Source organism: Heterodontus francisci, chromosome 17, assembly GCF_036365525.1.
Source record: "Heterodontus francisci isolate sHetFra1 chromosome 17, sHetFra1.hap1, whole genome shotgun sequence".
Taxonomy (NCBI): domain Eukaryota; kingdom Metazoa; phylum Chordata; class Chondrichthyes; order Heterodontiformes; family Heterodontidae; genus Heterodontus; species Heterodontus francisci.
In genome coordinates this window covers 54,587,168-54,599,355 of record NC_090387.1, presented here as the reverse complement: position 1 = coordinate 54,599,355, position 12,188 = coordinate 54,587,168, and positions in this window count along the sequence as shown.

Below are 12,188 nucleotides of genomic sequence, written 5' to 3'. Positions count from 1 at the left end.
TGTAGATGAGAAATAGAAAGGGACCAAGGTTAGATCTGAACCTTCCTGATGACCTGTGGCAGTCTCCAACTTACTGGTGGGAGATAACAGTGAATAGATCATGACATAGAAACATAGAACATTTATGGCATAGAAGGCCTTTTGGCCCAATGTGTCTATCCTGTCCCACAGTAACAATAATAATTTGGAAATATAAAGCACCTTTAACCTATTAAAATGTCCCAAAAATGTCTGAAATAAAAGCAAAATACTGTGGATGCTGAAAATCTGAAATAAAAACAGAAAGTACTAGAAATACTCAGCAGGTCTGGCAGCATCTATGGAGAGAGAAGCAGAGTTAACATTTCAGGTCGGTCACAGACCTGAAACGTTAACTCTGCTTCTCTCTCCACAGATGCTGCCAGACCTGCTGAGTATTTCTAGCACTTTCTGTTTTTATCTGTGATTCCAAAAACTGGGCCTAAGACATGACATAGTTGAATTAGGCAGAAGCAGGGTTAGGGTTAGGAAAATCCAGCTCAGTTGCTGGGGTACAAATTGTCAGATATAATTTCTTTGAGTGATTTGATGAATTTGTCGACAAACTGATGCCAAAATTGAGAAGACTTTATGTGGGTTCTCCAGATCTCCCACCATAAGCTTAGTAGAGGATTAGTGAAAACTCTTGAAAATGGTGTGAATGGCTGTTTTTAATCATTTACGTTATTTCTCGGGGTGATTCCACCAATCTTCACTGACATTATAGTTAGGGGAGAACTGTGATAAAAATTATGAGAGTATATATTAAGATTGCAAAACAATGCTACCTGCTGATATAGGTGAGAGCTGTGTACAGTTCAACACTAAACGCACTGTTCAGCAGGGGGCCCAAGGCCATGTGAGGCTAACACCACTGAAAGCTAGTCTGCACTACTTAAAGCCAGCCTGCCCCTTTTAAAGGGGAGGTGTATTCTGGCTGGAGTAGATGCTGAAAGTGGCCGAGGAAGACATTCTGAGCAGGGAGAACACTAATGGTTCAACAGGGCAGACAACATGCTGCAAGGTTCTCAGACATAGCACTGGAGGTCATGGTGCAGGAGGTGGGCAGGATGAGAGATGTTCCCTATCCATAGAGGCCTGGAGGCCCACCTGACAAACTCTCAGAAGGCAATGGAAGCAGATAGACTTGGCAGTCAATATAAGATATGTAGCTCTGAACACCTGGAAGAAATTTAATGACCTCAGACAATTGGTCAATGTCTGTGAATTCATCTTCAAATGCCATATCCTTAGAACTGAACCATGAGCCTCAGACAACGCTCAATTCACCACCCCTCACTTCACTACCAAACAACAATCCCTAACAGTCATGACTCATACCTCACACCTCACATTCATAGCCTCGCCTCACCCTCACACAATTAGCATTGTTGCAAGCCTCACACCCCCCACATCTCACAGTTGCACACACTGCCAACTATTCAGCTATGACCAGCACATCACACAAACACATTGCACAACACTCACTGACACATTTGTCGCCCTTACAGGACAAGATGGCACATAACCACAGGCAGCTGCACCGAACAGCCGGGCACAGGGGTGCCTGCATGTCCTAACCCGATGGAGGAGATGGTACTCCCGATCAGTGGAGCAACCATGACTGATGTTATACTCATGGCTAATCCTCCTTACATCCCACTTTCCTCATCCACACACTCTTCTGATTTACAAGCTGCAGTTGGTGTAAGCATGCACTTCTTACTCCACCCCACTGCCTCCCCGTACCATAGCGCTACCCTGCACCATTCTCCTTTCAGATACCCAAGAACTGTCACCTGGCCAGGCAGTTGAGGAAGAGCAAGAGATGGCAGATCAGGAAGACAGTGATGAAGAAGAAAGACCATTATTCGATCTGACACTCATAGCCATCAGCTCAGATACTGACTCTGCGCATACTTTAGAAGGTAGCTTACAGGTAAGATCTGCACATGATGCGATACCAGGGACGAGTGACCTGCAGCTAGGGCAGGGGCCAAGGATTATGCAGGTGCCAGCTCGCAGAGGCCAAGAGGCCATGCATGAGTTCTGCTGCAGAAGATCCAGATGAGGACTTCGATGGGACGGCTTTCAGAAATAGGCTAATGGATGTGTAGAATGAAATGCTTGATGCATTGGTAGGCCTCTGGTCACATCTCCACCAGTGTTAATGTTCCAAGATAGCTGTGAATGTCTTGTTAATGGAGGTGAGGCAGGTAGTTCATTCAAAACTTGCAAGCATTGTTCTGGTGGGAGATTAACTAGACTTTCATCGCCGCCTTGATACCTCAGTATGTGAGGTATTTCGATGCAAATTGTGGTGGCCATTTTAGCTGCTTTCTTTTTAGAGTTTAATTCAGGTTTCCAACCAATGGATTAAAGAAAACCATTCAGCATAGCACATGTTCATGACAATACTATTAAAACAATTTTGATTTACGCCATTAAAGATGCCTGTTCAGAAAACGAGCTGAGCCAGAGAACTGCACAACAAAAATAAATAACTTAATTTTCACTAATTATGGGTGCCGCTGGAACTGTTATGTAAATGTATTTGTGAGCATCTGTTTAACTTTCAACAGATTACTTTATTGCAAGTAATGTGTATTCTGAAAAAGATATTGTTTTATATGTGTATTGCACAATGGTATCCAATTCAGAAGCTAACAGAAATAATATAAAGTTTGATTTTTTAATCTTGTATTTGCATAATGTCCATTATCCAAGAACACCAGTTTGTATGGTTGTCTGATTTAAAAATAAGATTTGTGTTTTGATAACAGATGGTGGTTCATTTTGCCAATGCTGTGCTAAAGTGCTTCAAGTTGTGATGTGTTTGATTTTATTAGAGATCAGATTTAACGCATGCATGCCACATATCTGAAATTGCATTCCTATTTCTCATTCGTGAAAGGAAATGAAATTGTGCTGAAATGTAATATGGTCACCCTTAGGCTAAACCAGCATGACTGGGAATTGCAACATTATAAATCTAATAGTTGTGGCTCGACCCTGAAAATTCTGTGTTATAGCATGAATAATAGGAACTTTAATTTGCAAAATTCACTTTCATTTTTGCTGGCATCATGACTATTTTATGTTTTTTAAATTATTGTACTTTTTAGGCCTACTTAATAATAACGATCAAAATCAAATGAAAATGTCATCTTTTTATTATTACCGAGGAGTTTTTTTTGCATTTATTTATTATTTAAATAACATGCATTTTTTAACGAGTTACTGAAGAAAAACAAGAGCTTTTGAATAAAGGTCAACTCTTTAAAACAGTACAGACAATTGTATTGTGGAATTTAGTGCAAGCACTCTGGTTGCCCTAGTTTGGAGACATAATACTTTTTAATGGTCATTAAATGAATGGCAGTTTTTCCACTTTACATCCCATGCCAATGTTAAATATTCCTGAGTCACACATTCTGGCCGGGACTTTGTTGAGGTCCCGATGTCAGGCTCTGTGGCGTGGGGGTCAGAAGATTGCACCAGCAGCGGCCCACCACAGAGCCCGACACCAGGGATTGCCAGGTCCGATCTTCTCGGCAGCGGCGAGGCTCCGTGGTGGCCACCTCCCACCCCCATTTCCGCCCCTACCGCTTGGTGATGGGACCCAACTTTACATATTTAAATAAAGGAAATGCATATTTTTACATACCTTTCACCGCAATCTTGCTGGCTGTCTGCAATCATCCGAGCGACGGCTGGCACTCCCACACCTCCACTTGCCTGTCCAGAGAAAGCTGCTGCCACCAAGGTCAGGAAAGGGGGAGCTCTGTATTGTAGTGAAGCCTGAAGTCTTAGTGTATGTGGTGGGGGTGGGGGGGGGGTGTGGAGAAAGGTCAAATTATGCACCTAGTGCAGTTGGGATGGAAAAGGGTTAATCTGCACTTTTCTGGTGTAGTTGGGGGGATGGGTGGGTCAAACTACATTTTATTGTTGCAGTTTGGGAGGGGAGGGACAACTTTCATTTGCCACCACAGGCCTGGCAGCCCTTTAAAAACCGCTCCTGCGCCAAGGCAGCTGGCACCATTGTCGACGTTGCAGAGCCCACCCCGCCACATGATTGTGGGGGTGGGGGGGGCCACCCAGCGTGTGCAGATGGGCTGCCGCGCGGTAGATCACAGCAGCATGGTGGCGCCTGTGGGCCACCATTTTTTTTGCCCGCTGCCGCTCCTGGCTACAATTACCGTCAGGGTACCAGCCTATACCATAAATAGGCTCTGTCTCCTCTAAGTGAGTTGCACAACCTCCCGCGCTCAATGTCTTGGTCAGAATTTACGATATTATTTTCAATATATTGCGATTAGATGATTTGACTATATCTAAAAGGATATATGTAATTGGGGGAGGAATTTGGAATTAAAAATGTAATGTTTAACGAAGACCACATCAGGCCTTATGCTAAGAAGGAAAAATGCAGATTTAATGCTGAAAAGGGGACTGAGAGCTGATTAATCTGCTGAGTGATTTGATCGGTTCTGGGTTTCCTACTGCAGCACAAAATGTATTAAAACATTAATTATCTCAATTAGTAGTTAACTTAAAATGATAACCAATCTTATCAAAATAATGGATGTGATTTAGATTTAAACATGTCTAAGTTAAATGATTACTGTCAAGAATTCTGCTGCAAATTGCTCAAATTGGTTTAAAAATTAGATGACCATTAAGATTTGAGTGCAGAGAGAATATGTATTCAGAAACTAGAAATTAGACTGTTCGAAGTATGTTACAGCCCAATAATACATCATGAGTTTTGGATGACAGCTTAAACCATTGGAGCAATGCTTAAGTGGTTTATCAACGTCACCTGAACTCTAAGATGTTATTACCTTCTGGCATATTTTCATGTATAAAACAAACAAAAATACTTACCTCATAAAGAAATCCAGAAAGAACTGAGTCGAATATTAAATTGTAAGATGCTTGAATTTGCTTGGATAAAATACATTTTGTACCATATGAGTCCAGCTATGGTGATACTGTATCATGTGATTCATACCATATTAGAGCTTTTATTTGACTTGCTCATTCGGGGAAATAACTTGCCTTGTTTATATTACATTACAGTCTGCTTGGCTATAAATATAACTCAAGCAACTATGTCCGATAAATGTAATCTCACAGGCAAAGAGGTGAAGCAGTGGAGTACAATAGCAGTTGTTTTGGGGAATCTCATGCTCGCTAACAAATTCTGGTGACAGCTATTTCATTTCAATAATTACAGAAGAAGAACATAGGGTAAATTAGAGTCAAATTAGGTACCAATAAAGAAATAAAGAGAGGGAAAGGACGGTTGGACTGAAAGAAAGAGAAGAGACAGAAAATAAAAGTAAGAGAAGCATTGAATTTTTTTTTTAAATTAAAAGCTGTGTGAACAATTTTCTACCAGCAGGGGTGAAATTCCATAGCTTTAACTGTTCCCTTTCTGAGCCTCTGAGGTTGAATGGCATTGCAGGAACTTAAATCTTGTCATTAAAAGGGGTCCTTACATCATTAAGTACCAGCCATAACTTTCTGCGGTGAGTTTAAATGTGTTATGAAAGTGCTTCTTTTTTTTTCAATATTTTTTGAGGACTCCTATTTAAATGGTGAAATGGTTCGATTTTGGAAGGCTGCAGATTTCATAGATGTTGTACTCTGTTTTTTGTTGAAAGTTCATTGAGAGGAAACTTGAGATTGAGAGGTAGAGGCATATTTTATTTCTTTTTAAAAGATAGCCAGACAGATGAAGTGGCCGAGGAAAAGCTGGACACTGCTTATGCAAAGCAGGTTGATAGGCGGAGCTCATGAAGTTTATGCCATGTTTTCTGAGGAGGCTTCTGCAGATTATGAGGTGGTCAAAAAGGCTATTCTCGCTGCTTATGAGTTAGTCCCTAAAGCTTATAGACAGAAATTTCAGAACCTCTGGAGACAGCCTGGGCAGACTTATGTAGAATTTGAGAGGGTAAAGCAAATTCATTTTGATCGTTGGATGTAGGCACTAAAGGTAGAGGCCACGTATGAGAACCTTAGGGAAATAATTCTCCTGGAAGAATTTAAAAATTCACTTCTCCATGAACCTATGCAGAGAACCAGAAGGTTACAACAGCCAGACAGGCAGCTGAGATCACTGATGATTAGGAGCTTGTTTACAAGCCCAAACCCTTTGTCTGTCACCCCCACAAACCTGAGAAGGATAGAAGGTGGGAGGGTGAAAGTAAGGCAAGTAGCCGGGGACAAGAAGGGATAGCTGGGAACGCCCCAGGATCTCTTCCTCAGGCCAGAAAGGAAGATGCTGAGGGTGGCAGTGAGGTCTGCAAGCCTAAATGTTACCATTGCCACAAGATGCCACCTTAGTGCAGAATGCTGGAAGTTGCAGGGTAAACCTATGGGACTCATTGGGTTGCACAAGGCCAATGCAGAAAAAGGGGCCCTGACCGAGAGTGCAACAGATCAGGCTCTGTTCCAGACTGCAGCTGTAAGGCCAAGTACAAAAACTGCTGTGAGTGCGGGGGTCATAAATAAGTTACCTGAAAGTTATAGGGAATTCTTGTCAAAAGGAAAAGTAACTCCTTATCCCTCAAGTGAGGCAGGTGAACCGATAGTTATACTTAGGGGTACAGGAGCCACACAAACTCTTTCGCTGGGGAAAGGCAAAACTTTTCCACCAGAGAGCACATTGAATGCCAAGGTTTTAGTAAATGATATAGGCAGGGAGTATAGACCTGTACCTTTGTATCGGGTGCACCCGGAGTGTGACTTAATGTCTGGAACAGTAACTGTAGGAGTTGTCCATAGTTTGCCTATAGACGGAGTTGACCTACTCCTGGGGAATGATTTGGCTGGAACGAAGGTAGTAGCTTCTCCAGTAGTCACAGAAATACCAAGTGAAGGCAAAGAGACAGAACAGTTGCAGGAAAAGGTTCCAGAAATGTTTCCTTCATGTGTAATGAGCCGAGCAATGGCTAAACAGGTTCCATTGTCAGAGGTCAAATTGGCACCACAGACAAATAGCCAAATAGGTGAAACTTTCTATGGGGATTTGGATAATCCGAAGTAAATGTTCAGTAACTCTTCTCTGATCAAGGCTCAGCAAGCTGATCCAGAGTTAAATAGAGTAGCACAATCGGCTCGAACTGAAGCTGAAGCAAAAGGAGTTCCGGAAGGTTACTATATTAAAAATGGGATTCTGATGAACAAGTGGAGACCTCCACACAGACCTGTGGATGAAGAATGGACAATAGTTCACCAGATAGTGGTACTGCCCAAGTATCGCCGGGAAATATTAAGGATAGCCCATGAAATTCCTAAACAGGACATGTGGGGATTCAGAAGACCCAATTACGTATAGGTTGACATTTTTACTGGCCAGGTCTTTCCAAGGACGTGGTGCAGTTTTGTAAAATGTGCCATACATGCCAGATTGTGGGAAAACTGCAACCTGCCATAAAACCGCCACCTCTAATTCCCACACCAGTTTTTGGGGAACCATTTAGTAGGGTGTTGGTAGACTGTGAAGGACCTTTGCCGAAAACAAAAGCAGGACATCAATATATACTCACTAACATGGATATGGCTCCTCAATTCCCACTCCCTTGAGAACAATTTCTGCTCAGGTAGTGGTGGAGAAGTTAACCCAGTTCTTCACTAGATTACCGATTGAGATTCAGTCGGATCAAGGTTCCAATTTTATGTTTAAGACTTTCGAGGAAGTTATGAATAATTTGGGTATAACACAGTTAAAGTCTTCAGCATGCCACCCACAGACACAAGGGGCTGTAGAAAGGTACCATCAGACCCTCAAAATGATGACCAGGGCATACAGTCATGAATATCCCAATGATTAGGATAAAGAGCTAGAATTTCTTTTGTTTGCCACACGGGATTCACCTAATGAGTCTACCGGTTTTATTCCTTTTGAATTAGTTTATGGACATGAGGTAAGAGGTTCTCTAAAACTAATCAAAGATAAGTGTTTTAAACAGAGGGACGAATCTTCCATGTTAGAATATGTATCTGTGTCCCGGGAGTGGCTCACAAGAGCTTGTAAAGTGGAATAAAAACAAAAAATGCTGGAAATACTCAGCACGTCTGGCAGCATCTGTGGAGAGAGAAGCAGAGTTACCGTTTCAAAACATTAACTCTGCTTCTCTCTCCACAGATGCTGCCAGACCTGCTGACTATTTCCAGCAATTTTTGTTTTTATTTCAGATTTCCAGCATCTGCAGTATTTTGCTTTTATATTAGCTTGTAAAGTGGCTCAGGAACACCTGAAAGCTTCCCAAACAACCATGAAGACATGGGCAGACAAGCATACAAAGGCCCGAACATTTCAACCAGGGGATGAGGTGTTAGTATGACTGCCCTTACAGGGTGAACCACTGAAAGCACAGTTCAGAGGCCCATATAAAGTGGTCAAAAGAATTGGTAAAGTAAATTATTTGATTGACACCCCAAATCGCCGGAAAAAGAATCAGCTGTATCATATCAATATGTTGAAACAATATCATTGCTGGGAGGAGGATAAGCAAGCTGATACGACCAGGTGAGGAAGGGGTCTCAGGCTTCCCTTTCGCCCCTTTTCTGTTTTGACCGCAACAGGGTTTATCTTTTTAATACAGTGATTTAACTTACCAACTCAGAGAGCACTTGCTCCTGTTACTCTAATGTATAATATATAATTGCAAATGAACCAATTAGACTGGTTTTCTTGAGTTTAAACTCTAAGAAAGATTTAAGTTTATTAACCTTATCACTCTAAACCGATTAAAGTGACTAAAATATGCAACGCATCCACACTCTCTCTCACACACACACACACACACATATAAATAGATAACAGAGGTTGCAGTAGTGTCCTTCATAAAAATGTAATTTAAATACTGAAGTTTAGTCACTCTGAAGTTGTAGTCCTGAAGTCCTCAGAGGGCCACACAAGGTTCGGGCTTGCTTCTCAGGTTTCCGAAGGCAGAAGAGAGGCTCTATCCAGGTTCCCTGGTTACTGGCTGTGTTGGGCTGTAGGCTTGCAGCCAAGGCTTCTCTGTATCTTTGCTGGAGAGTGGGAGAGAGAGAGATTGCTGCTCTCTTGCTGGCTTACAGTTACAATCTCCTTCTGAGGCATAATTTACAAACTTCCAGAGTTGCACAAGCAGTCATGTGATGTGACCACCTCTTTGCTTTTGAAGCAGCATCTTCTGGAAGGATCTTTGAAATTCAAAATTGTTCAGGCATAGTTGGTAGGCAGGGGTTTGGCTCTTTCAAAGTCAATGGGTGGCGATGGCTTTTGATGATCAACATTGACAAAACCATTCTAGGTAATTTAATCAGAGAGCACCCCCATTGTTCTGGCTAGACTGAGTAATCACCTCTGTCTCCAGCTGGTCTTTGGCTTCTCATATGCAAATTGTGCATGGACATCTTAGCTGCTCCATTCTGTTTTTCAAAAGTTATTTATAATAGTCTCAGTAAAAAGCTTCAGGCAAAGTTCCATATGAGGAAATTAATATTTTCCATTTGGCTTGTGGAGTTTTCATCACAAAGCACAGATATTTCAGGTAGTAGGGACAGTGAAGGATGAAAGGGATAGTGAGCATGAGGCAGAAGGAGGCCTAGACAATTCTCAAATTGAACCTCTTACTATCCGGTTAGCTAATACTGAATTGTTAGGGAGATTAGACACAATGCTTTCATATTTAGATGCAGAACAATGAGAAGACATAACAAGGCTACTCACAGCATTTAAATGAGACTGTAGGGACAAAACAGGATCTACAACCTTAGCCACATATTATGTGGATGGAGGGGAATCCTTTCCTATAAGCAGCATCCTTATCGCTTAAGTCCAGAGAAACAGGCCCAGGTGAAAGCGAAAATCTAATACATGTTGGAAAACCACCTAACTGAATCCAGTTAAAGCTGGAGTTCCCTAGTGGTGTTAATGCCTAAACCTGACAGTTCAACTAGATTCTGCATAGACTACAGAAAGGTTAATGCAGTAACCAAGGCAGATTCCTACCCAATTCATCGCTTGGAAGACTGTATTGACAGAGTTGGCAGTGCCACGTTTCTTACAAAAATAGATTTGTTATAGGGATACTGGCAGGTTCCTTTAACAACCCGAGCTAAAGAAATATTGGCTTTTGTCTCACCAGACGGTCTTTTCCAATGCCAAGTGATGCCATTCAGACTAAAAATGCCCCAACCACTTTTCAGACACCACTGAACCAAGTCGTAGCCAGTGTTCCTAACTGTGTGGTTTACCCTGATTGTGCTGGTATGCAGTGACACTTGGAAGGACTACTTGGAACCACTAGAAGCTCTGTTTAGAAAATTACCATCAGCTGATTTAGTGATAAACCTTGCCAAAAGTGAATTTGCAAAATTAGGGGGAATCTACCTCAAGCATATAGTAGGGCAAGGAGGAGTGGTGCCAAGAACAGCAAAAGTACAAGCATTGGTAGAGTTCCGCCCTTCAGATTAAACGAGAAATCATGAGGTTTTTGGGGATCGGTGGTTTCTACCACAAGTTTGTAACAAATATAACTTCCCCACTGACAGGTTTGCTATAAAAAAGAAAACCAAGGTAGTGTGATCAGGGGAGTGCCAAGCGTCTTTTGAGAGGCTGAAAACCATTTTGATTAATGAGCCTGTGTTGGCTGCCCCAAATCTCACTAAGCTCTTCAAGGTAGTAATTGATGCTAGTGATCTGGGGGCCAGTGCAGTCCTCTTACAAGACAATGTATCGAAAGACCAGTGGGATACTTTTCCAAAAAGCTAAATCAACACCAAAAGAAATACTCAACAGTGGAAAAAGAAACCCTAGGCTTATTACTAGCTGTTAAGCTTTTTGAAGTCTAAATCTGCCATGACTACAGGGAGACACTGGTATATACTGATCATAATCCCTAACTTTTTCCATACTTTGTAATGAAACACATTTAAAATGGTGTTCTATTCCTTCAAGTATGGTGGTGTTATGAAAGTGCTTCCATGTTTTGTTAAATATTTTTTGAGGACTCCTATTTAAATGGTGGAAATGGATTCAATTTTGGAAGGCTGAAGATTTCATAGATGTTGGACTCTGTTTCTTGCTGAAAGTTCACTGAAACGACACTTGAGATGTTTTGTTTGAAAACAGCCTTTACTGGACATCACATGCCTTAAGATAAATAAAGAACAGAAATCTTGGTGACTTTGGGGAGATGTTTACAGAGAAGTGACAGGAGGTTCTGTCCTGCTGTTTGGGGTTTCACTTCTGAGATATTGTTTTATATCAGTTGGGGTGTGGACTGTGTTTGAAAACAGTTGGAGAACATCCTGCCAAGAGGAAAATACCCAGCTCATCTCTTTCTTTACCTCTTTGAAAAGACCCTGTGAATCCAGAGTGTGATAATTGGAAGCCCTGATACCACATTTCTCATGGAAAGCCTACCAGACTATTTCTCGATATCTCCAGAATGAACTGCTCCAAAAAGATCCCAGTGACCTGTCTCCATATACTCAGAAGCCAGAGCAAAAGGGACAACTGACATCCTTCCATATCTTCTCTTTTTTCTTCAAGAATTACCAAGTATTTGGCCAAAGTATTCTTTTTTTGTCCTTTTTTGTGAAAGAGCTCTGCAGAGAGAATTTATTTTTTCAGTGTATGTGTGAGTTTGAGTGTGGGGTATTTAAAAAGGGAACTTTCATATTTCAATCTGTGTGTTAATGCTTTGTTTTGTTATTGGATAAATCTTGTTTTATAATAAACTGATAATTTTGTTTTTTAATAAAGAAACCTTGGTGGCATATTTTATTCTGGGATAAAGAGTAGTATATATGATCAACTGTATCGGTAACAGGGTAAACATTTAAAATATATGTTGTGACCTGTGGAGAAGTGGAGCTAGAAATGACAGTGCATATCCCACCTTGGTCATAGCAATTGGTATTTACACCAAATATCCAGCAACTCCTTGAAATTCACTGGGAGATTGATAGCAATCTGCCATTTTTGTGAGGCTAATGGTGGAGCACGCAAATCATCCAGCAATTTGTGGCAATTCGCAACTCATGGCACATCTCTTCCTCATCAAGAATAGCTGGAATTTTTATACATTAACGACTGAAAATTCTGGCCCATTGTGTTGCACATCAGCAATATATTTACTTCAGTTTGTGTGTCTTACACAGTAGAT